The sequence below is a fragment of the Pteropus alecto genome, unplaced genomic scaffold (genome assembly GCF_000325575.1).
Source record: "Pteropus alecto unplaced genomic scaffold, ASM32557v1 scaffold79, whole genome shotgun sequence".
Classification (NCBI taxonomy): Eukaryota; Metazoa; Chordata; class Mammalia; order Chiroptera; family Pteropodidae; genus Pteropus; species Pteropus alecto.
In genome coordinates this window covers 2,823,073-2,846,992 of record NW_006494612.1, presented here as the reverse complement: position 1 = coordinate 2,846,992, position 23,920 = coordinate 2,823,073, and the positions used below count along the sequence as shown (strand labels likewise).

The 23,920-nt window shown below is 42.6% G+C and overlaps 1 pseudogene; it reads right to left on the bottom strand.

Moving 5' to 3' along the window:
• Positions 1-3,695: 3,695 nt before the first annotated feature.
• On the bottom strand, positions 3,696-4,414 carry LOC102886553 (annotated as a pseudogene).
• Between the last annotated feature and the right edge of the window lie 19,506 nt (positions 4,415-23,920).

Genomic DNA, 23,920 nt, shown 5'->3' with positions numbered 1-23,920 from the left:
TCTTTTCTCCTGAAGTTAGCTGAAATATGATTGTATCTTCTCACAAATGCCTTCTAGTTTTAAATTGCTTATGTGTAACTCAAACATTAATTTCCTCAGACCTAAGATGTTATCTTTGGAGTTTAAAACCATATTGTTTTGAAACGTAAGAAAACAGAAAATTGCTTAAAAGCAGATTGTGGTCTTGATGAAATGTTTATTGTGAATTATTGATCAGTTATTTATTTGAGAGATTTATTTTTTGTTAATTCAGAGGGACTTGAGAAACGTTTTCTATAAATGTTTTTTGGGTATTAGTATGATTCATTATCAATGGCCTAGAGGTGATTTTTAAATGTTTATATGTAACAAAGTAATTCTTTTTAACAGAAAACCACAATGTAATACAAGTATGCTATTTACAAAATAACTGTAAGATTTGTTTTTGAAATTAATTCCTAGTTAGAATACATAAATTATGATGAATGTCTTCCTTCTTTTTTTAATCCCATGGGTGTACTCCAGTCACTTCATGCAAAGCCTCATTTGAAAATGTTGAAAGCAAGATCATGAAAGGCTAACGTGTATTACCCGACATGTTATAGATCCTGCAGAAAGCAAAAGCTCAGAGATAATCCAAGCATAAATCAGGAAAAAAGATTATTGTAACCTGCAGCCAAAAATCAAATTTTTCTTCTCCTGGAATCATTTTTAAAAGTATTTTTTAGAGTTTCAAATACATCGTGAAAGTTTCTGAGAGTGCGTAGTGAAAGTCTCCTCCCTCCCATGCAGAACTCCCTTGTTCACCAGTTTCTCGTGTATACTGCAGAGAGCATGTAGGCAGGTATAATACCTGTGTGATATACATATACCCCACGTACAGTATAGTGACATACTATACTCCGTTCTATAATTCCCTTTTTCATTTTATATATTTTGGGGATTATTTCATTGTTAATATACATATTTCTATTTATTGAGGTGACATTGGTTAATAACATTAAATAAGTTTCAAGTGGATGATTTTATAACATGTCATCTGTATATTACATTATGTGCTCAACGTCCAAAGTCTGGTCTCCCTCTGTCACCATATATTTGATCTCCTTTACCTTTTTCACCCTCCCCCAGCCCCTCCTCCCTTCTTCCTCTCTGGTAATAGTCATACTACTGTCTGTACTACCCTATTTTAGTTAATAGGTACATAATTGGGTATGATTTTCCCAACATTTGAATTTATTTCATAAACAGGGTTATACGCAAATGAATATATTGAGCATTTAGGCCAGTAAGGAGGAATGTCAGCAGATGCCCACAGGGAAATTCAGTGTCATCTAAACTATCTCCTTACACTTGGAAGACCACATAGAAAGCTTGAAGGCCCTGCTGTCTATCCGTTCCCACAGTGCTATGAGCCCCAGCTTAACAGGGTTTCACAGGACAAAATATTCTTATTCCTGCTTTACTTATTCTTTAATACTGTCAAGAAATGCTTCAAGAAACTAAGCTTATGTCCCGGCACTGCGGATGAACATTAGGGCCATTCAAAACCAGTGCTAACATCCGTGTGCATTCAGGAAGCCCTCTGATGATGCAAACACAGTCATCTCCGTGTACAAAACTGCAAACCCAGTGGTACCTGGGAGCCCTAATGTTATCACAGTGGTTCTGGAGTTCAGGTGGAATTTCAGCCGGACCTTGTTCTTTTATACAGTCACTCATCTAGTCAGCACATTTTTGAACATTTACTATATTCCAGGTATGGTTTTAGGTACTAGAGATGTAACGATGAAAAGACAGACAAAGTTCCTGCCTTCAGGGAGCTTGCATTCCAGTGGGGAATATCCGAGTTCACCTTACGAAAGCCAACCAGGCTTGTCTTATTTTCTCATTCTTATCACTTTCTCTCATTACCACCCTCTGCACCCCTGCTCCCACCTCTCTTTCCTCTATAGTCAACCTGTAAACCTGCGTACTTTGCTTGTGATGTCCACCACCTTGGATGCCTTCCCTTATCTACCATCTTCTACTCATCTTTCAACTGTTTTAAGTGTCTTCTTTGTGCCCAATATGAGTTGAATTGCTTTGTGGGTGTTCCACTAAACCAATGAATAGAGGCCCTCTCTTGGTAATAAGACTGAACTTTCATTTAATTTTAGAACAGTTTCATATTCACAGAGACGTTATACAAAGATAATATACAGAGTTCTCATATGCCCCTCACCCTGTTCCTCCAATCGTTAGCATCTTACATTATAATATATTTGTCACAATTAATGAACCAATAATGATATGTTCTTATCAATTAAAGTCTATATTTTATTCAGATTTCCTTAGTTTTCCCACTAATTTCCTTTTTTCTGTTCCAGGGTCTCATCCAGGAGACCACATCGAATCCCTCTCGTCCGTGACAGTTTCTAGTGTCACTTTTCATGACGTTTTCACAGATTTGAGGAGTAGTATGGTATTTTGTAGAATGTCCCCCTAGTTGGGTTTGTCTGGTTCCTTTTTCATGCATGTACCGGGGTTATGGGAAACCCACAGAGGTGAAATGATGTCCTTCTCATCACATCATGTCAGGGGGTACATGCTATGCACATGACAGGACTGCTGAAATCATTTGGCCAAGGTACTTTTTGCCAAGTTTCCCCGGGGTAAAGTTACCTTGTTCCCCATTTCTTACTCTATTGTTTGGAAGGAAGTCACTCATGTAGCACCTCCTCCTCTCGGGGGGGGTGAGGGTGAGGTGGGGAGAATTAAGCTTCATCTCCTGGAGGATATGTCTATATAATTATTAGAAACTCTTCTAGAAGGAAGCTTTATTTTTTCTCCCTCACGTAATCTTTAGTCAGCTATTTATATCAGTATGGACTCCTGTGGGTTTTTATTTAACACTTTGAGTTGTACTCTGATAGTAGGTTATTTATTTTCTTGCTCAAATTGTTCCAGCTTTGGACATTGGGAGCTCTTTCAGATTGGCTCCTGTGTCCCTTTGACAGTCTCTATCCTTCTGATTTTGAACATTTCTTTACTTTCTGGCACTACCCAGTCAGTCAGTCAGTCAATGAATATTTATGTATATTCTACTCATGTAAATCACTGAACCAGATGCTGAATGTACAATGGGGAACAAAGCAGACCAAGTCCTTGTCCTCAAAAGGTAACGATGTTGTATGTGAGATAATGAGCAAGTCTCATCAGAGAAATACGTAATTATAATTCTGATTTGTGCTGTGAAGGGAAGGGACAAGAGACTCAGATGAAATGTAATCTAAATCAGTGGCCCAGTTTGTATCAGGTGTCTGGAGAAACTCCCTGTGAATAGCTAACATTTAAACAGAAAGTTGAATGATGCAATCATTTAAAGAGTGAAGGGTCAAGTGTTTTCAAACTGCAGTTTAGTAGGTCTCGACTAGCTTTTTTTTAAAAAAAGGCCTAGAAAATACTAGAAGTATTTATCAGATAAAACTAATGTCACCTTTTTGCAGAGGTGGATGTATTTACCGGTTCATGACATAAATGCATTTCTTACTGGGGAATATTGTCAAAAAAAGTTTGAAAGCCACTGTTTTGGGAGGAAATAAGAGCACATCGGAAGCTCTGAAGAGAGCAAAGACCTTCATATACTTAACTAAGGAGGGACGGGAAGCCACAGAATGGTTTTGTTTTTGTTTGTTTGTTTGTTTGTCGTGAATATTTTATTTAGTCATTTTCATTTACAACTGAAACTCTGGGAATTCAAAATTAACATCCTTGCCCATGAGCTTCTTATAAGACACCAGAAAAAGTTTCAACCTTGTGTTCCACGTTGTTCTGCTGTGCTTTGTCCAGGTGAACCTTTATGAGCTGGCTGCTTTCCAGCTTCGTGCAGATCCTCTCGCCCATGATTTCACTCAGGAAAACCAAGTCCTCCATGATTGCATTATGCTCGGCCATGAGACTGTGGCTCCCGTGACACTTCTGCTTATTTTTGTACAGCTTTTTCGAGTTGGCTTAGGCAGAATTCTTCTCTGACCAATAAAGACAACGTCCTTCCCACTGAACTTCTTCTCCAATTCGCGCACGAGCCAGACTTGGATTTTCTGGAAAGAAATAGCTTTCTGACCACCACCAACTTCAGTTTCCTTGGCTGCTGTTATATCCAGCTCCCAGAGCTGGGCCTTGAGGTCCGAGTTCATCTCCAGCTCCAGCAGCGCCTGAGGGATGCCGGACTTGAACTCGTCCGGCTTCTTGCCATTGGGCTTCACAATTTTCGCGCTTGAACTGAACATGGCATTCTCCTTAACGAGGAGAAAGCAAGGGGCAGTCAGTGAGAAGGGCCCGCGTGGCCCAAGCACGAAGAGTCACTAGAACGTGTGGTTCACATTCCATTGTCAGTCTTGTTCTCCCAGCTGCTAGAGCAATGCCTGGAACACAGCAGGTCTTCAGTGTATATTTGTTGAATGAATAAACTACACAGCTGTAGTAAAGATAGAAATGGATGAGTCAGTCAAGACATGGGAAATGGCAAGTCTTGCTGATAGATTAGGTGGGGGAAAGGGAGAGGGGAGAAGGGAGAAGGGGAGAGGGCGAGCCCTTCTTCACACATCTAACGCTGCTAACTCTTGCTTATGCTTTCTTTCTCTACACAGGGTAGTTACAGGATTCTTTTAACTGTTTAGCCTGCGTTTTTACCTCTATGCTTAGTCATATTGGCCAGAAGTGGAAATAACAGAATTTTTCAAGAGAAACTGAGATTGAGTAGAATTGCAAAAGCCAGTTGTCACAGATTTTTTTGGACCCATGGGGCTTTATAATGCCAAATCTTTGAACCTCAGTGAGAGTCAACCACTAGCAAATGAAGATCTTCAGAGGGTTGCCAAAATTCCTTGGGATTCCACATTTTGACAGCGAGCTAGGGAGGTAGTCACTTATATAGCTAACTGTTCCAAAGAATCTTCTCCCACCTGATTTTACACTATGTTAAAAATATGTTGTGGCAAAATCCATTCTTGACATACTTTCCTTGACAGTGCTGATGCCCGAGATCTACAGCTGGCTGCCCATTCCCCCTGGTTTCCTCAGCAGAATGCAGCCGTCCCTTGTCACTGTTCAGGGACTTGGAGGAGGGATGGGCCTGGCTGAACCAACATGGAGAGGAAAACTAAGGAACCACACCCTAGGAACAGAAAAATGCGAGCCCTCTCTAGAAAGTCAAGTGCCAGAGATGCTGATTAATTTTGACGTTATAATTATCCAGAAATGCTGATCAATTTTGAAGGACCGGCCATTTTGGTCAAATGCTATCGACTGAGAAGCTAAAGCAACGATGAGATGTTACTGGGAGTGCTGCTGGTGGTGTTTGCATTGGTTAAGAATTTTCATTTGACAGAATAGCAAACCCAAGCTGGCTTAAGCAAACAAAGGAATTGCATTAGCTCATAGCATGAAAACTCCAGAGCGTGATCTAGAATTTATACCCTCCTTACGATACCAGCTACATGTCTGTTTTGTTCATAGCACTGCCTCTTCTTTGTGCTGGCTTTATCCTGACACTTCTCTTGGTGACACAAAGGCTGAGAGAATTTTGGACTTTGTACTCTCTAGTACACCATTTAGGAAAAGAGGGATTGTCCCCTCTGGTACCCCAACAGAGGATGGAAGAAGCCCTAGCAAGTATTTCTCAAACCTCACTGGCCTGAATGGGGCCATATGCCCACCCCTGAGCTAATCACCATGGCCAGGTGATGGGTACTCTGATTAGCTTAAGCACAACAGGGTGCCCCTGGGAGGTGGGTACCTATCCACCTATTAGAGAAAGGAAGCCAGAGGGGGTAGTTCTCTCAAGGCAAAATGTGGGTTCTGTGACAGGAGAAGGGACAAATGGATGCTAGTGAGGCAACCCATGTATATTTACTATGTCAACACTATTATTATCACGATAAAGGCCTAATTACAGGCAATGCAGGTATAAAGAAAACCTTTGCTCAGAACCCCAGTCTGCCTGCTTCTGGGTAAGTCACTTAACTCCTTCAAGTCTCAATTTCTTCATCTAAAATATGGGGATGACAATATCTCAGGGAAGGTCAAATTTATTTATCTAAATATGTCATATCTGTATATCGAAATATATGATTACATATTTGGAAAAAAAATCAAACATGAGATACGTTTTATATTTCCTTAAAGTGCCACCCAGTCCTGTCGGAGCCGGCGTTTCCGCCTGGGGGGGTGGCACATGGAGAGAAGATTTCCCTTTTGCCACCATGAGTGCTGGGCGAGTCAGGGCCCATCACATGTCCTCATCACAAGAAAGAAGTTTCACTGGTTCAGAACCAAACTCGAGCAGCAGGTGTTCAGGGCTGGGGTGCTGCAGTTTCAGCTTTGATTTTTCTATGAAATCGTTCGGGTTATTAAAATGTCGGCCCTATTCTCTTGTATAAGAGCTGGTTTCATTTCTAATGACACAGCACCATCATGCCATTCCTTGATTTAGTCACGAGAACTAAAACTAATGTGTGGCTAGTTTCATGTCATTTTTATAGCAGTTAGTACAGAGAACAACAGGCTCTTGTGAAAACAGATGTATTTGCTATCTATTTCTCTATCTGCTACTTCTCAGACTCAACCTGACTTCCGAGATGGCTTGGTCCTCTAGCTTGGTCCTTGTGGGAGAGGCTCCGGGGAGGATGAGAACCTGGCTATTCTTCTCAGCAGGGAACCTTTTTATAAGAAAGAGTGCCATTCCCTCATCCTCTAAGAATTGTAAAGTAAAGGGATGTCAGAAAGAGACCTTTCTTCTCTGAGAGAAGACTCCCTTGGAATTATTATCTATTGTGAACACGGAGGAGGGTTCTTTAAGTGATGAGACTCTGTAAATTTCTTAAGGCCCTTGCGGTATTGCATGAGAAAGTGAGCACACATTTTTTAGTATTTGTGGAAAAAAGCATTGCCTTAATAATGCTAATACTCTCATAATGAGAACATAGCCAGTCTCTTCACAAATACTTTGTCATCTACAGTGTCTCTATAAACAGTTTAAAGCTTAAATAACAAATGTTTACAGCTGAAGAAATAGAGACTGAATTTTCCATGCCTTCAGAGAGAGAGAGTGTGTGTGTTGTAGAATTTAATTAGAGTCCTAGGCTAACTTCTACTGTGAAATTGCTTGATCTCTGTCTTGAGTTTCCTCATGTATGAAAAGCAAATGGTAATAATAATAAATACCAAATAGAGTGATAGTGAGGGTTATGTAAACTAATGAATGTAAAGTGCTTAGAACAGCATGTGGCATACAGTTTGCACTCAATAAATGTTAGTTGTTGTAATTATCATCACCTTCACTATCCATTTTTCTCAATTACGAGTTGGATGCCCTTGCCTCTGACTCGCCCGTATACAACCAATCTCTTCCCCTACCTGGCCTCCGTCCAACCTCAGTTATTCATCTGATCTTTGACCTCAAGCTGTCTTCCAACAGCTGTCTGAGACTAAGGCAAGTATCGCTTCCATGTTAGCAAGCTGACTTCTTCTAGGGCCCTCTCACCAACCTTTCCTTGCTGACTCTTTCTTCTAAATATGACTCCTAGGGGCACAGATTTTTTAAAATGTTAAATATTGAATTGAATATCATGTCTTGGTAGATCCAACTCACGGGATGTGGATTTGGCAGTTATGTCTTCTTTGCGATGCTATAGTCAAGCCCAGGTAAGCTTTATGGCTCAGTTAAAATTTTTTCATCTAGTTTGACCAACATCGTTCAACTTAATTCCTGCATTTTTATTTTCCACCCTGAGACAATGTCAAGAAAGCCTTTCTGTGTTTCATGTGTTTATTTTATTCATTCTTTCAACCAGCATTCTTGTACTATGTTCACCTGAACAGTCCCAATAATGTCACTGCCGTTTATTGCTTATGTGTGTACATCTTGTCCCGTCTCCTAAATTGTGAATTTTTTGAGGCCAAAAGCCATGGCTTCTATTTCTTTTTGTCACTCACAGGACCACGAGTCCTGTTTGAGGATTAACTCATGGAAGGGCTGTGACTACTTATGGATCTCCCTGATCTTTTCCCTCTGCTTACATCTCCATTCTTTTCTCCTACGTATCTCACAGGCCCTTTGCGCCTGAATGCACTTAGGCCTTGAGCGAGCAGGAAGATAGACTTCATTGGTAGGGGCTGATCTGTCCTGTATTTGAGGCTTTGAAGGTGATGCACCCAAGGCTGTCCTTGGACCTGGCCTCCAACACTCTGTTGGTATATGTGTTGGCAAATGACCTGCCGTTTCCTCAAACAAATGGTCATGTCTTCTCTTTGAGTCTCATTGTTTTTTCTAGTCTATTTTCTCTGTTCCCTCCCACAGTCTCATTGATATTCGCCTCTGCCTGATTCTCTTCCAGGCCCATCCCATCCCGGGCCTCTGTTCAGGAGTCGGCTGTTACTGTTGTATGTCTCACTTTGGTTTCTGTTCCCCCTATTCTTTTTCTTTCACTTTCCCCCGCCCACCAGCCATTTTTAACAGTGTCATCATGGCTTACAGTGTGGGAACATGGCACTCGCTGTCTCCCACATTACACAGCTGCCCTTGGTTTTCATGTGGCTAACGTTCCTTCCCTGAACATTGGGCAGGATGGAAGTTCCACCACTGCCAGGCACGAGAGTGCAGCTCTCAGAGTGAGTCCTGCTTCCTGCCCACCTCAGGAAGCCAGGCCAGGGCAGAAGATGGAGGCCCCAGACAAGCGCCCCAGACTTCTCAGCTACAGCTGGGCAGTGTGAGCTGGTTGTGACCCAAGGCACCACTGAGAACATCTTCACTCTGTGGAAACGTGAAACAGGGACGGTTCTCTTGAAAGAATGGTATGAGGGGAAAAGGTGGAGTAGCACATATGACTGAGACCAGTGAGGTTTCTAGTGCCGACATGACTTGGCCTCCTAATCCACAAAACTCAGCTGAAACACCCAAGCCAATGAATAACAGGGTCCCAGTCATAAGCAGAAAACGATCTTCCCTTTTTCTTCCCTCAGCCTCACACATGCAGTCTTGTGCAATCTGTTCTTATGCAAAAGTTTGCAAAATTGTCCGAGTGGAGGACAGGCCTGGGGTTATTTGGCCATGCTTCCCTTCCCTGAGGATCAGCGGTCAGCCAGGACAGCTGGAACAACCTGGACTGCCAGAGCAGGAGGGAGAGGGGACATTAAGGCTGCTGGGCATGGGGTCTTCCAGGACTCAGTTTCAGAGATCAAAAAATGATCTTATCTCAAACGTGCAAGCCGGATCTGCCGCAAGGCAACTGCCTTTTGAAGCTGTGAACCAGGGTGGAAATAAAGCTCCTGTCTGAAAAAGAATGGGTATTTTTCTTACCCTTTCTGCCGACCATTCTATTTCCTGCCGGTTTGCTACACTGACCCTCCGGCAGCAGCAGGAGGGGAGCCTGCAGCAGCCTTAGCAGCAGCAGCAGAGTGAAAGTGATTAACACCCTGAGCTCCACCTACCGCCTGAGTCTCTGTGGGCTCATTTCTCCAGCATGACCTCCCCTTGCTGTCTCGCTGCTGCTGCTGCTGCTGCTGCTGCTGCTGCTGCTGCTGCTGCTGCTGCTGCTGCTGCTGCTGCTGCTGCTGCTGCTGCTGCTTTGTGAGCCAAGCTCAAGAACCAGGTTGGTTGAGAAACAACGGAGTGAGCTAGGTCTCTTGGCATCTTCTCAAGTCCCAGAAAGGAAATGCAGGCCTAATCCTGGTGCCCAATTCAAAAATATAGCTAACTCAAGATGGGCATTTGTAGTCAAGATATTTTGCATCCACCCACATTACCTAATATAGTGCTGAGAATGCACTTAATACTTATGGAGCCTTTCAATATTTAAATAAGGTCTGACCAAGCTAAAGAGAAAAGATAACGGGAATTCTGTTGAGCAGGATGAAAGAATGCAATGTTTTTTTAACTCTTGTCAAAGAATTATTACTCAAGATGGGCATTTGTAGTCAAGATATTTTGCATCCACCCACATTACCTAATATAGTGCTGAGAATGCACTTAATACTTATGGAGCCTTTCAATATTTAAATAAGGTCTGACCAAGCTAAAGAGAAAAGATAACGGGAATTCTGTTGAGCAGGATGAAAGAATGCAATGTTTTTTTAACTCTTGTCAAAGAATTATTTCTACAGAACCTTAGCTTTAGTTGGTATCAGCTAAAATGTGTTGATCTCCTATTTTTGTCTTATTTTACAACTAAATGTATAATGTTACCCATATCAAGTATCTTGGATATCTTTCTCAATTTATTTTGAAAGTTCACAGAGCTGGACTTCTGAGGCCTTCTACTCTGGACCTGTGGAGTACACGGGTAATCCAATGAAATGCAAGAAGAAAATATCTATGTTTTAATCTATAAACGAAGAAAGATATTATGCTTTGCTGTTATTCATAGTAATAGTAATAAATATGACTAGTATAAATATTTGCAAGTATATGCGCATATATATGTGGTGGGATTTAGGTTCTAATTCTTTTTCTTTTTTTTTTTATTGGATTATAGTATCAAAAAGTTTTGGTGGAATTTCTGCTTCTGACCAATATGAAATAATAGAGACCAAATTTATACTCCAGTCTGAAACAATCCCCACTGAAAAAAAAAACAGACAAAATACATGAAACAATAATTTTCAAGACACCGAACATCAAGCAATGAAGAGATCTTTGAGAGTCAGGAAACTAATGAGGTGAGCCCTATGATTGTCTCAAAGTTTGGCAAGTTTATACTGGACTATAAACTTAGGACAGTGGCCACATCTCGTTTGCAGGATATCCCCAGGACCTAGCACAGAATTCGTCACATGATAGTTGCTGAAGAAACTATGCTGAATGAATAACAAGCTTTCCAGGGAAGCCCCAGAATGGTTAGACCACAGATGATGGGATGTTAGGGCCCAGATCACTTTAGAGGCAATCTAGTCCAATTTTCTCATTATCTAGATGAGAGAGTTGAGGTCAAAGCAATACAGTGACTTGCCCAAAGTCACTCAGCCTCTTAGTGGTGAAGTCACTGGGAATATTCTTTCTTATAAACCAACCCTCGAGTTAAGCAAACTGCAGAAGGGCTTTTCTTTAAAAGGCTAATATTTGCCACTCACAGAGCAAGGACACGATGGAGTTGTAGATGTTAATGACGGTGTGTTGAGAAATAAAAATAGGCACCAAGAATTACCACGGTGGCAAAGCCACCGGAATCGAAGATATAGCCAGACACTGCTCAATGCTAGAAAGGCGCTGGAAGAAACTTCCGGGTTAGGGGACGGAGCCACAGGAGGGTCCTTTCTAACGTGAGCTCTCGCCGTCACCAGAGACTCCCTGAGACACCTCAGGAGAGCTTGGGCTCTGAAATGAGACAGACCTATCTACCTGAAAACACCAGAAGATTCTGGACCTGATCCAGGCCACTCCGAGTGTAGTCACAAGGCTCAGTACTTCAAGGCCAATCAGTATTCCCCAGGATATCCCTACAGGCCCTGGGTCTCTCTTAGGAATGGGGGTGGGGCAGGTCGCCCCACTGCCCAGCTGATTTGCTCAGTTGCACTGTGGGACCCCACGTGAAGAAAACCCAGTTTTTAGGGGATGCTTATCGTCAGTGGAGCACTTTCAGGTCACTAGATGTGTTTCATTACAGAAAGCCATTCTTGCTCAAGACTGAAGGAACCCTTGACACCATGTATCCAGCAGGTTGGAGCAAAATTGCGTGGGTTGCTTTGGACTGCTCTCTGCAGTTTGGTGCATTGTCAGGCCGTCTTGGCTACATTATTTCTCTACCCAGGGTTTGTCCTGAGCTCAGCTGGGAAGTGGCAGCTGTCACTGAACCTTTTCGCTTTCGGTTTCTCAGTTGAAATCATTGTTCGCCCCTTAAAGTCCTTGAAAAGGTAGCCCAGCCCTTTCTAAGCACTTTATTGGGGCTGGAAAGTTCTAGGCCATGTCAGTGACTGCCTGACATTGTCTTGAGAGTTTTAAGATTTGATCTGAGCTCAGTGTAGAAATGGACTTCTGCCTGTCTACTGCCTCTACAACCATCCTGAGTAGTCTTAGGGGTGTACCGGATGGAAGCTAATGCTTGGCTCTTGTTTCAAAGACCTTGTATTAGCCTTACAGTTTTTAATAGTGACATTTGGGCTTCACCTGACAAAATGAATGACAGGGTCTAAAAGGGAATGGTGATTTAAATGTGACTTATGGATCCTTCTTCACCCTAGGAACCTCAGGAAAGTTCTTTAGAAAGGAAGCTAACAGGAGATTATCACAGAGCTTAAAAGGAATCTCCTGAACAAAAATTGCTATGTGATCTACACCTGGTTTGGATGTGAATCTCATAGGGCCCAGGCCCAGTGGGGAGGTCTGTGAACAGCCTGACCCAGAGGTGGGAGGTTACAGGCCGAGCCGCACCTGTGCTATGCTGTCCCTCAGCAATAGCCCATTAACTCCAGTCACTAGCAGAAGCCACAGTGCAGAGCCCTGGAAAGGGAAAAGGCATGGTCCTGACACCTAATGACAGCAAAGTGTTTCCTATGCACCAATCAAGTCAAAAGCAGTGGCAGGGTGGCTGTTAGTCTCCATTTTATAGATCAGGAAACAAAAGCATTGAAAAGTCAAGCGAGGTGCCCACTGTCACAGAGCAAGTCAGGAGTAAACTGGATCCAAGACACAAAATGCCTCCTTCGCCAGCATTCGTCTCTGCCTTGGACTCTGATCTCAGGGAAAATGTTTCCTGCTTTATCCATAGCAAGAGTTTTTGTGATACTCTTTTTGTGAATTTTGCCCTAACACTGTATGTTCTCTGCAGGTCCGCTCAACAGCCAACGGCCCTGACTTCCTCAGTCTCCCCTCACAGTCCCCCTTGGCCATCTCATAGGTTATCCAGCTCCAAATGGTCTCTTGTAAACTTATCCCACTACTCCAGCATGTCCATCAAAGTGGTCCCCTATGCCCTTGGCCTTGGCCATGCCAGCAACCTCCCCGCACAGTATGGATCAGAAACATAGCCCTGACTTGGGACTCTCAGGCATGTTTCCTTTCTTACTGCTTTTGCTGCCCACACTGGTCTCTCTGGTTCCTCCAGGTTCATCCACGCCCTATATCCCCTTTGTCATCTCCATTTTCTGTCCGGAAAACCCTTCCATTCCTACACCTTTCAGGATCTTTCAGGAATTCTAGGTCTCTCCCAACTTTTCAAGAACTCCTAAGTTTTCCCTTCCCTACCATGTCTTTTTATACTCACTGAAGAAACATGGTGGTCTCTGCAGCCAATATTAGCCCACAATATTGATTTGGCCTCAGCTCTCTCACAATACCTCACATTGATATTTAAGATGATGTGGTAGCAGAATCCTAAAATGGACCCAAGATTTCCTGTTTCCTCTGTTGTGTGCACACTCTGTGAATATCATGTGTGGGGGTTCAGAACAAGTCACCCCAAGCTATGCCTCAGTGGTATGTGGATTATTTTGAGCTAAAGGCAACTGAGATCCTGTGTGCTCAAGAGAAACTTCTGGCTGCCCACCCACATCTTATCTATCTAGAAGAATTTGAATTAGAAGCCTTGCCCATAATAACAGATTATCAGAGATAATATATTTTTGGACCTACAGATATGGTAGGGGAAACTAATTACTAAACATGTGCTTTTCCTGCAATGACTTTCTGAAGCCCCAAGGTGCCTTACCTCATTCATAGCTCAGAATGTCATTATACCCATTTTCCCTTTCTGTCTTTGAACCTTTCATGTATACAGGGTCCCTGACTTGCATATGCGGAGTTCCCGTGTGCACAAAATTCAGTTTGATTTTCTCTTGTCAATCTGTCTCTTGTTGATTTGATTATTTGACCAGCCAAAAGAATCAGAGGAGAGAAAGAGGTATTTTTAACCCCTTTCCTACATGGATTTTATCCCCATGATCACATTATGACCTTAAGAAAGGGTGATTATCCCAGTGAGCCTGACTTTCTCATAACAGGACTTCACTCCTATGTCCACAGGGAACTAAGTTCTACCACCACCAAGAGCTAAAAGTGGATGATTTCCTCAGAGCCCTCAGACAAGAGCTCAGTAGGGCCAACACCTTGATTTCGACATTGTGTTAACCTGAGCAGAGAACCCAGGCATGCTGTACTAGACTTCTGATTCATAGAACTGTGAAATAATAAGTAGGCAGTGTTTTAAGCCACTAAATTGGCAGAGATTTGTTATGCAGCAATAGAAAACTAATGCAGATGACTATTTAATTGTTGGAGTTGAGGATTTTCCATGTTTATCTGGCACCGTCAGCCTTAGATTGCAGACCCCAGCAGGTGGAGGCCTGGCCACCTGGTTCCCTCTGAATATAATTCAGCAGCAAGTGAGATTGCCTGGTCCCCAGCACTGTGCTGCAGATCCCGAGGTAAAGATGAACTTGGCCTTCCTGCCCTCAGGAGCTTCTAATCTAGTAATTAGACTAGCATATAAAAGGTCTTATACAAAGGGAGAAGACTCAGAGCAGATGCTAGGTAAAAATAAAAAGGAGGGAAATCACATTTAGTGAGTGAAATAAAAAACTGCCTGGAGAAAGTGGCATTTGGCCTGAGCCCTAGAGGCTAAGTGAGTTTTTCTTAAGGTTGGAGGTAAAAAAATAAGTCAATTGTTAGCAAAACTGTGTATTTGACACATCAGGGGTAGTAAGAGGAGTCTGGGTCCACAGTATGAAGGCTCTTGAATTGTTAGTGTGTTTGGGTTATTTGGAGAGGAATGAGGGGCTATGCAAAGCTTGGAGGCTGGAGCATGATGGAATCAAGGTGAACTAAGTGTGGGGCTTATTTGCAGACTATGAGGGTAGAATAGGCAGAAATTAATCAGAGCCTGCATTATGGCTCTGGCAGTAGGGACAGAAAGAAGAAGAATGTCACAGTCACTGGAGAAGATACAACTTCCACTATGGGACCACAGAATGAACATAGCATCTAGCACAGGTCTGCCATGAGTTCCACCTTCCTGTGTTGTATGTCTCCTCTAACCAGCCATCTGTATCAGTTGCTGCCAAAAAGAGAAACATCAATACATTTGAGGAGATAAGAGTGACTATAATACCAGGTGATAAGTGGTAAGTCTTATAAAAGAAGCATGGCTTAAAGAATTATAGACACAAATAGGAGAAAGATGGCACCCAGATGCAGCTACAGAATCTTCAAGAAAGAATGACACCGAATCATTGTTTCGCTTATAGGTGGCACATTTAAAAGGTGAGGGGTATGTGCACTTCTCCTCTAAACTACCAATACAAATTCACCTCATCCCGGTACAAACACACACACACACACACACACACACACACACACACACACACACACTCACACACTCTCTCTCTCTCTCTCTCTCTCTCTCAGCTGGAGCCTGCTGACTCATGCTTATGTGACTTTCACAATGATAAACACGGAGAAACAGCTATTTGTACAAATGCTTAGTTGAGTTGTTCTAGAAAACAACTTGGTAGCCATAAAATAGTCCTTTGGGCCATTCCTTAGACACTGGCTTCCTTCACCTCCCTCCTGCGGTTATCATCATCATTGTAAAGGATAAGAGGCAAACAACATCGTTTTTGTTCAGCCACCAGCAGACCAGTCAAGGGCAGACTAGGCCAACCGGGCTCTTCCTCCTTCCCCCTCAGTTCTGGGTAAGCACACATCTTCCACTCTTACTTTAAAGGCAGACAATTTGTTTTTATCATTTGCCAACACAGCTGAGGATGATTATTAATTAATCAAAAACACTGACTTTTAACTTCCCACGCTCTCTCCAGAGATGCTCCAGTGACAGCTTGCATCTGGACTTCAGAACTGTTTAGATAGAAGTGGGCACCATGCAGCAGAGTCTTGTTTTTTTCTGGTTTATTCTTTTTAAAACCCAACTCTAGCTTAATCCCATTTAGCCAGTAAACTGGGTTTTAAGGTGGTCGCATTTTGTGGGGTTTCTGTTGGTCTTTTTATACAGCTTCCTTTGAAACCAGAAATGCTGTGTCAGGATTTCGCAAAAAGGAAAATAAGTTCAGAGTATATTTTCTGTTCATCAAAAGCTCAGACCGAAGCATACCAGCAGCATGTTTCCATGAATAATGAAACACCATTGTCTTCCTCTGCTTGCAATCTTATGTTCTGGTATTACTTGCCAGATTCAAGGTCTCGGCAGTGAATACCTAACAGTTTCTGAGAGCAAGTTTGAAACGTTATATTTGAACTATCACAACAAAGGATTATCTGACTCGATTGGCTGAGGTTTAAGCCACGCACCCTCCCCCACCCTCTTCTAAGATGGCGCTACTGAGCCGCCATCTCCCCTCTGCACATCAGCTTTGTGGCTATGCAGTGGTTTTTGACGAAAAAAGAAAGGAGAGGCAGAAGATAGCTTGCCTCAAATTACACATCAAAGCCCATGGCTGCCTCTCAAGTGAGATGGGGTGTGGCCTGGCTTCACCACTTGGCAGAGGCTAGAATAAAAACTTCGTTGACTTTAGGGGCTGCACAGACTGATGAAAGATTTTAAGCAAAACCAAACTTAGGAGGAAGGCCCGCTTCACTTCCATTTAGTGGGGGCTACGTCTTCAGGATCTCAAAAACCTGGAAGGAAGTGTGTTGTTTGGTCAATGCAGCGTGTGTTGTTTGGTCAAGTTGGCAAATGTGTTTTCTGAAACGTGGAGCTAGTCACCCAGGCAAGATCAGGCTTTGCACACACTCACCCGTCGTTTCTCTTCCCCATCTTTAGTGATAAGTGTTCCTGAAGCCCCTCCAACTTTGAGACAGCTCCTGGGAGCTGCCTTGCCAGGGCTCTAACCATCCAGGTTTTGTTTCTTTCTCTTTGTCCTTCTGCCACCTGTGTTTTTTCTCCATACCGTTATTCATTAGCATCTCTACTGGAGGGAAATAAAAAGAGATAAAAACTAAGATTCTCGCAGTCCATTTGCTTCCTGTCAAAACCTCTTGTAAAAGGCAGAAGAGGAAGCATTGGCCAAGAGCTTAGATAAGGTTTGGGGATTATCTGTAAAAATTCATTTATTCATGATTACCCTTCCAATCACCTGAGGGTAGGTAATGAGACTATCTTTGCCATGCACCCTTTTTTAGGAAGGTTAGAGCAAAATTCTTCAATTGTTTCTAAGAATTGGTCAAAATAACGAGATAAAGCTAGTATAGCTAGCTACTTTATACCTTAATGACAAAAGTAGCATAGCAGCTGAGAATCTACTCCATTATTTAACTCTCTGAAGCCAAGTGTCTTTGAAAGTGGAAAATTTCCTATCTCCAGGCGGGGAAAGAATTTAACTCATTCTCGGGTTAATAGGGGTCCTTGGACAGCTCTGTAATGCTTTTGAAAGCCTGGGAGGAAGCAAATTGACCAGATACGTTAAGGTCTTTGATTGCAAGTCATAGAAAACAACTGAAACTAATTTAAGCCGAAAAAAGGTTAATTTATTATAGAGACTCAGCAGGCGGATCTCATGGGCCCAAAGGGCCAGTCTCAACAAAGGTTTGGGGCTGAGGCCTGGAAGCCTTTAGTACTCTTGGCCCACCAACCCTCCCCCTCCTTTAAAATCTACTCATCCTCTCTGCTGTCCCTTATACCCAAACCCATCCCCACATGCTCCCTTTACCACACCAAGCACGAGGGTAAGGAAAACTGCTGATTCAGGCTCCCAAACTTTTACTTTTACTGAGCCGACCACAAAAAAACTAGTTTAAAATTCACAAGAAAGTATCTGATTGGCCCAGTGTGAGTCAAATATCTGCCTCTGGCCCAGTCAGCCCTGATGGGAGGGGAGAGTCATGGCCATAAATAGGGCTGCTGGGTCAGGGAGAGCTAGTGCACAGGAAAAAGTGTGGGTGATGGCGTGGGACCACTCAACGTTTACCGATTCAGCAAAAGAAAAGGGACGCGGTGCCTGTCTTCATACTCACAGTCTGGAGACAAAACCTATATGTGTAGGAAGACAGACATTTAAAATCATTTAGCACCAATTACCATGAGAATAAAAACTCTGATTAGGAAGAGCTATCGCCCGATCCTGTTTGATCTCGGATGCTAAGCAGGGTCAGGCCTGGTTAGCCAAGAAGACCAGGTGCTGTAGGTGTTAAAAAAAAAAGAACTCTTAGGAAATAACAAAAACGGCCCATCTTCAGTAGAATAGATAAATACGTTAAGGATGTGCATAAAATGGATCCCAAAACACAGTGGTGCAGATTACTGAGCTATAGCTATGCATTTCGGTGCGGATGAGTCTCAAAATTATGATGCATGAAAAAAGCCAGTCACACAAAAATACAAACCAGATGATTTTACTTATGTGAGGTTCAAAAACATGAAAAATTGGACAGTATATAATGACTATATGTGTATATGGCAAACTAGAAAAAATGATAGACTACAGTGTGAGGTGGAGAATGAAAATATGCTCAGGAAGAGAGAAACGGAGACTTCGAATGAGTTGGTAAGATTCTGTTTCTTAAGATGAGTGGTATATTTGAAGGCAATACGATTTAACCTTTACTTTTGTACTCTTTTTTTATATGTTATATTTTATAATTTAAAAATGTATAAATTGATGCCATCAAGCAAGAATTCTGAGGAAGCCATTCACTGTCCTGAGTGATGGCTTGGTCAGGGGACGGTAGTGAGTAATTCTGTTTGTCAAGTGATTTTCTGGTTTCTGTCGATGTGACAACCACCCCGACAAGGAAAGTATCTGGGGTGGCCTGTCAGCACTGTAGCCTGGGGGTACCATGCTTTTCTCGGGTCCTTTGGCCTGATGTCAAGCTGCAGCAATATTTAATCTCTACTCCCAGTTCAAACATCCCAACCGTCTCTACCAAAGAAAGCTACCTAACTGCTGAGCCTTCCCATTGAAACACAATTACAAACTTCCTGGAGGTTTCTTAAAAGCCTAGATGAAGAACTATCCTGTGGCCCAACGAGTCAACTAGTATATAGCCAAAAGAATTGAAAGTAGGGACTCAAACAGATACTTGCACATCAATGTCATAGTAGCATTCGCAATAGCCAAAAGGTGGAAACAATCAATTATCTGTCAACAGATGGATGGATAAACAATATACGGTATATTCATACAATGCAATATTCATTCAGTCATAAAAAGGAATGAAGTTCTGACCCATGCTACACATGGATGAACCCTGAAAAATTATGCTTAGTGAAATGACTCGGATAAATATCATATGATACCACTTACGTAAGATACCTGAATAGGTAAATTCGCAGAGACAGAAGGTAGAATGGTGGTGCTGGGAAGAGGGGGAAGAGGGAGTTAGTATTTAATGGATACAAAGTTTTTGTTGGGGATGGTAAAGTTTTGGGTATAGAAACATGGTAGTTACATAACACTGTGAATATATTTAATACCACTGACTTGTACACTAACAGTTAAAATGATAAATATATATTTTACCACAATTAAAAAGAAAGATAGTTACGGAGCACTGTACGTCTCGATGTGGGTAGATAAGAGCGCAGCATCCTTTTTCACTTTTCAGATTTTTTTCCCAAGTTACCCTTGCTAATTCCCTGCAGAGAACCAAAACAGTTCACCTCCAATCCAGTCCTGCAGTCCGAGACCGTCATTTCCAGCATTATTTTCAGTGTGACAAAATAAGACCAAGTGGTTGCCTCTTATATGGAGACTATCCTTTGTTTAAACAGGCAAAGGTCATCCCCTGATCCACAGAATGGTGGGAGGAGAGCGCCATGACTGGGTAGGTTAGGAGTTGAGCTATAAGTAACAATGTAGAACTGGAGCTGGCCTAAACCGGAAAGGGACCTTTCCAGGAAGCCAGGGCATGGACGTACCCCAGCCTTATGCAGGGGCCAGGGCCACATTCTGGTCTGCGAGGACCCTGGCCACTACTGCTTTTTAGGCCTCTCCCACCATAATACCAATATAAAAATTATTTTTTATATAACTTTAAATATGTTAACATTTTTGTCTTTTAGGCAAAATTTATTTATTTATTTTTTTTGTGGTTCTAAATTTTAAAATGGTTTCATAGGCTCCTGCAAGTATTTCTGCCCTAGTACTGTGCCTGCTATGTGTAACCTGAGGACTGGCACACGCCTCTTATATTTCTTCCTCTAGGTCTCATTTTCCTAGGGTAGGAAGGGACTTTGAGATCACCTGTGCCACCTCCCATGCAGGCAGGAATTCCGCTAAGGCATCCATGACACAGAATCATGCAGTATCTGCCTCTAGTGTGGGATCTAAGCAACTCCTCAAGCAAGTTCTTGATATGGAGCTCATGAGCAAAAACCTGCATTTCTATAACTTTCACCAGCTGCTCCTAATTTTTCCCAACTGGATTAACGTGGAGCAAGTTTTAAGTCCTTTAAATATCTAAAGACAATTTCTATGTATCATCACCACCCATCAACCCAAGTTCTCTGTTCCAGATTAAACACTCTGAGATCTTGTTGACAGCATTTGTTCACCCCTCATCTGCTGGGTGCCTTCTAGACAAGGGCCAATGCCCCCTGCATGTGGTCTGATCTGACCACATCTATTCCCTCTGCTACAACATCACCCTTCTACCAGCGTCACTTATTAGTACATAGATCACAGGGGTGGCATACACTAACCTTGTAATTAAATAGACCCTATAGTTCTTTGTTCCCCTCCCAAATCGAAGTTAAGCCTATTTCTCCCAATCTCTACTCAAGCCACTGATTTTTTTTAATATGGAGACAGTAGTGGGCTTGCTGTGTCTTGGTTCATGATAATCCTGTCAAGATCCTTGTTCTGTCATCCAGGACAGAGATTGTCCTTTCTGTGTTTGGCTATCTACAGATTTGACAAGCACGCTTTCTTTGTCTTCATCCTAATGTGTCAGGGACCAAAATTTCTATTTTTAAATTTGCCAGCACTTCTTTTCCCTGTCACCAAAGGTTAATTTGGGATGTAAAAATGGTTAAAACTGAGAAATTTCCATTTTTGCTTTGTGAGTGATTTTTGCATTCTAGAGAAGAGGGAAATTAGACCTTGGAGCTAATTTGTTGTTGTCGTTGTTGTTCTAGAAGGAATCCTTTTTGATTAGCGTTTTCATTTTTTTGTCATGTCAGTAAGGCTAGCCATTCTGCGATAATCTACCCTGGCCACTCCGTGGTGGACCAGTGCTCTGGTGAGAGGTAGTTATGAAAAGATAGAGGTGATGTGGAAGGCTCGTAGGACAGCTGATAGTCACCTGATGTTTCTTCTTCTGCTCTGTAATCCCTTTATGTTATGCTGGGGCCTTTGGGGAAACTGGCAGCTTGTGTTGACCAAGAGGAGCAGAAGTGAGAGACAACAAGAAACAACCAGGATGGATTTGGAGAACAGAGACATGATTCCAGGGAGTCCTGGGAAAGCGAGAGGGGAAATGGGGGCACCAATGGACCTCCTGACACGGGTCGCTCAGGAAAGGGTGACCTGCAAGGGCTGGAGAACATGGGGTGCCCGGGGTTACAGGGATCCAGGAGCTCAGCCATAAGAGGATGTCTTTCAGATGCTGTCAATTTAACATTTGCTTTTAAGGAACAGGCTTTAGATGTGGATTTATGCCTGGGGTATTCCACCAGCCCCAAACCCATCCAGTTGTATTATCAGCCTACACACTTGTCTGCATCTTTTTCTGCTGATATTTTTTTGGTTTCTTTTTAATTACAAAAGTAATTTGTGCTCCTCAGGAAAATATAAATAATGCAGAAGGATATTGGGAAACATTTTGTCATATTATATTATAATATGTTATATTAAAAGCAAGGCTTGTGGCATTTGCCAGGTCCCATTGACAATGAGGCTTTTGTTGACATTGTATGTGATCTGCCCACTTGTCCTGGCTCCTTCTCTCAACTCCACATTGTGGTCCTGAGGTCCATGACCATAAGCATCCTCAATAGCTAGAGATACTCAAAGTAGTAGGAGAATCATATTTGCTTTTAAGTTCCTCGAGGTGGAGTTGTCACTTGGCAATAGTATTTGAGGGCCAGGCTAAGGTTTTATGAGTGGGAATAGAAATAGCATTTAGAAAAATATTGTTAGTATATATGGTAAAATGTTTACTTTAAAATTTCTACATGTAAGGTAATGCACATCTGTTCCTTTTACGTGCCTTACATCCTTTCCCTCCTTTGCAAACAGGAACCACTCCTCCCCCATATTTGACCCCAGTATGAGGGGCCACCCACATACCCTGGCTTTATGGACAAGCATGTAACCTAGGCTTCAACAAGAAGAGTGACACATGCACCTGTCACAGTGACCTCAGAGAGGGACATAGGATCCAGTGGGCCAGCCAACGCGAATCCCAGAACTTTTTGCCTGTGCTATCAGTGAAGAAGGGCCTTCTACCTGCAGGGTTGCTCCACTGGGGGGGAAGTCAACCTGAATTCAAGTGGCTACTTTGCCCGCACACAGGAGCCTTGGCTGAGGACAATGCCAGGCAGAAAGAGAGGGAGACACTCCGGTGCTGATGACACCTTTTGCTCATAGGAGTTCAGCTCCACCTGATGCTATCCCTGGACTTCTCCAGTTTGAATGGAGTGCCTGTCACTGATGACTAAGAGGCCAGAATAAGGTTATCCTTTTGGCAACCTCAGTAAATATTATCTCCCTAAAAAAAAAATAATTGGCTCGGTAGTTGGATTTTGTTTATTCTGTGTTGAATTTATCAATTATTGACTATAGGAATGTATGAGTGGGATAGTTCTAATGAGTCTGTTTTGAATAATTGATTATACAAGCAATATTTGGAATTTTTAAGTTAATGCAAGTTTTATGATCCTCAAGCAACAATTGGTCAAGGTAAACAGGAGGAAAGATGATTTCTATGTAGTGTCCAAATCGTTGTGAGAACATCTTCAGTTCTTTAGTATATAACAAGTTCAGACACTTAAATAACCCTATCAACTCTTTAGGCCAAATTTCAAAAACGAAGGCAGCAAAGACTGCATTTACATTAAGCTGCAGCATTTACATTAAGCTGCAGTTGGTAGGGATGCTGCCTTTTCTTACTTGGAGCAAACACGGCACTGCCAGTTCTTGTAGGGTTTAGAGGCTGTTCACTAACATCAGGTGATTGGCTTGGTCCAGACTGGCAGGCCAACACCACACTTTAGCTATCATTTTCCCCTGAACTGGAGAAATGCCTTCTCTCTCTCTCTCTCTCTCTCTTCTCTCTCTCCTCTGTGTGTGTGTGTGTGTGTATGTTTTATGTTGTTCTTAAGTCTTGGTTGATGGACAGGTGTGACCCAAGCCTCAGACCAGGAGACAGGGAAGCCCAAATTTTAATTTCAGGTGTGATACTGAATCTCTGTGTGGCCTTGAAAAAGCCACTTAACCTCATGGCCTCAGTTTCCCTGTCTACAAAATAAGGCTCATAATCCAAACTTAGATGCCTCACTGGGCTGCTGTGTGCATTAATTATTGTTTATAGTGCAAGTGGAAGTTGAGCCGTGTTAATTATTATTATCATTTCTGGGTCTTCCAGCCAAGTTTAAGCCAAGCCCTCCTCTTGCTTTCAGTTCCTAAAATCTGACAAGATACAGCCCTAGGCCGTGAGGAGGGCCATAAATCTAGGCTAATCAGCAGATTATGCATATCTCACCACAGGGACTGGCCCCAGAAGACGCTGCCAGCCACAGGCTGTTGGTTCTGGGGGTCTGGGGCAGCCCCGGGACCCCTGGGCTTATTAGAACTTCATTCTAACAGCTGGAGTTATGAAGCTGCTGCCACACTCCTGTCCCTTGCCTCTTTGTGTACCTGCCATTTAATTTACTAAGAAGTCTAGAGATCAATAAGAGAAGCTCGCCCTGTCATTAGACAAGGCCCTAAATTGCAAGTTACAGGTGGAGAAGCTTCAGAGGTATTGTGATCACTCATGAAGAAAGATGACTAATCGCTTTCTTCTGGGCACTTATTT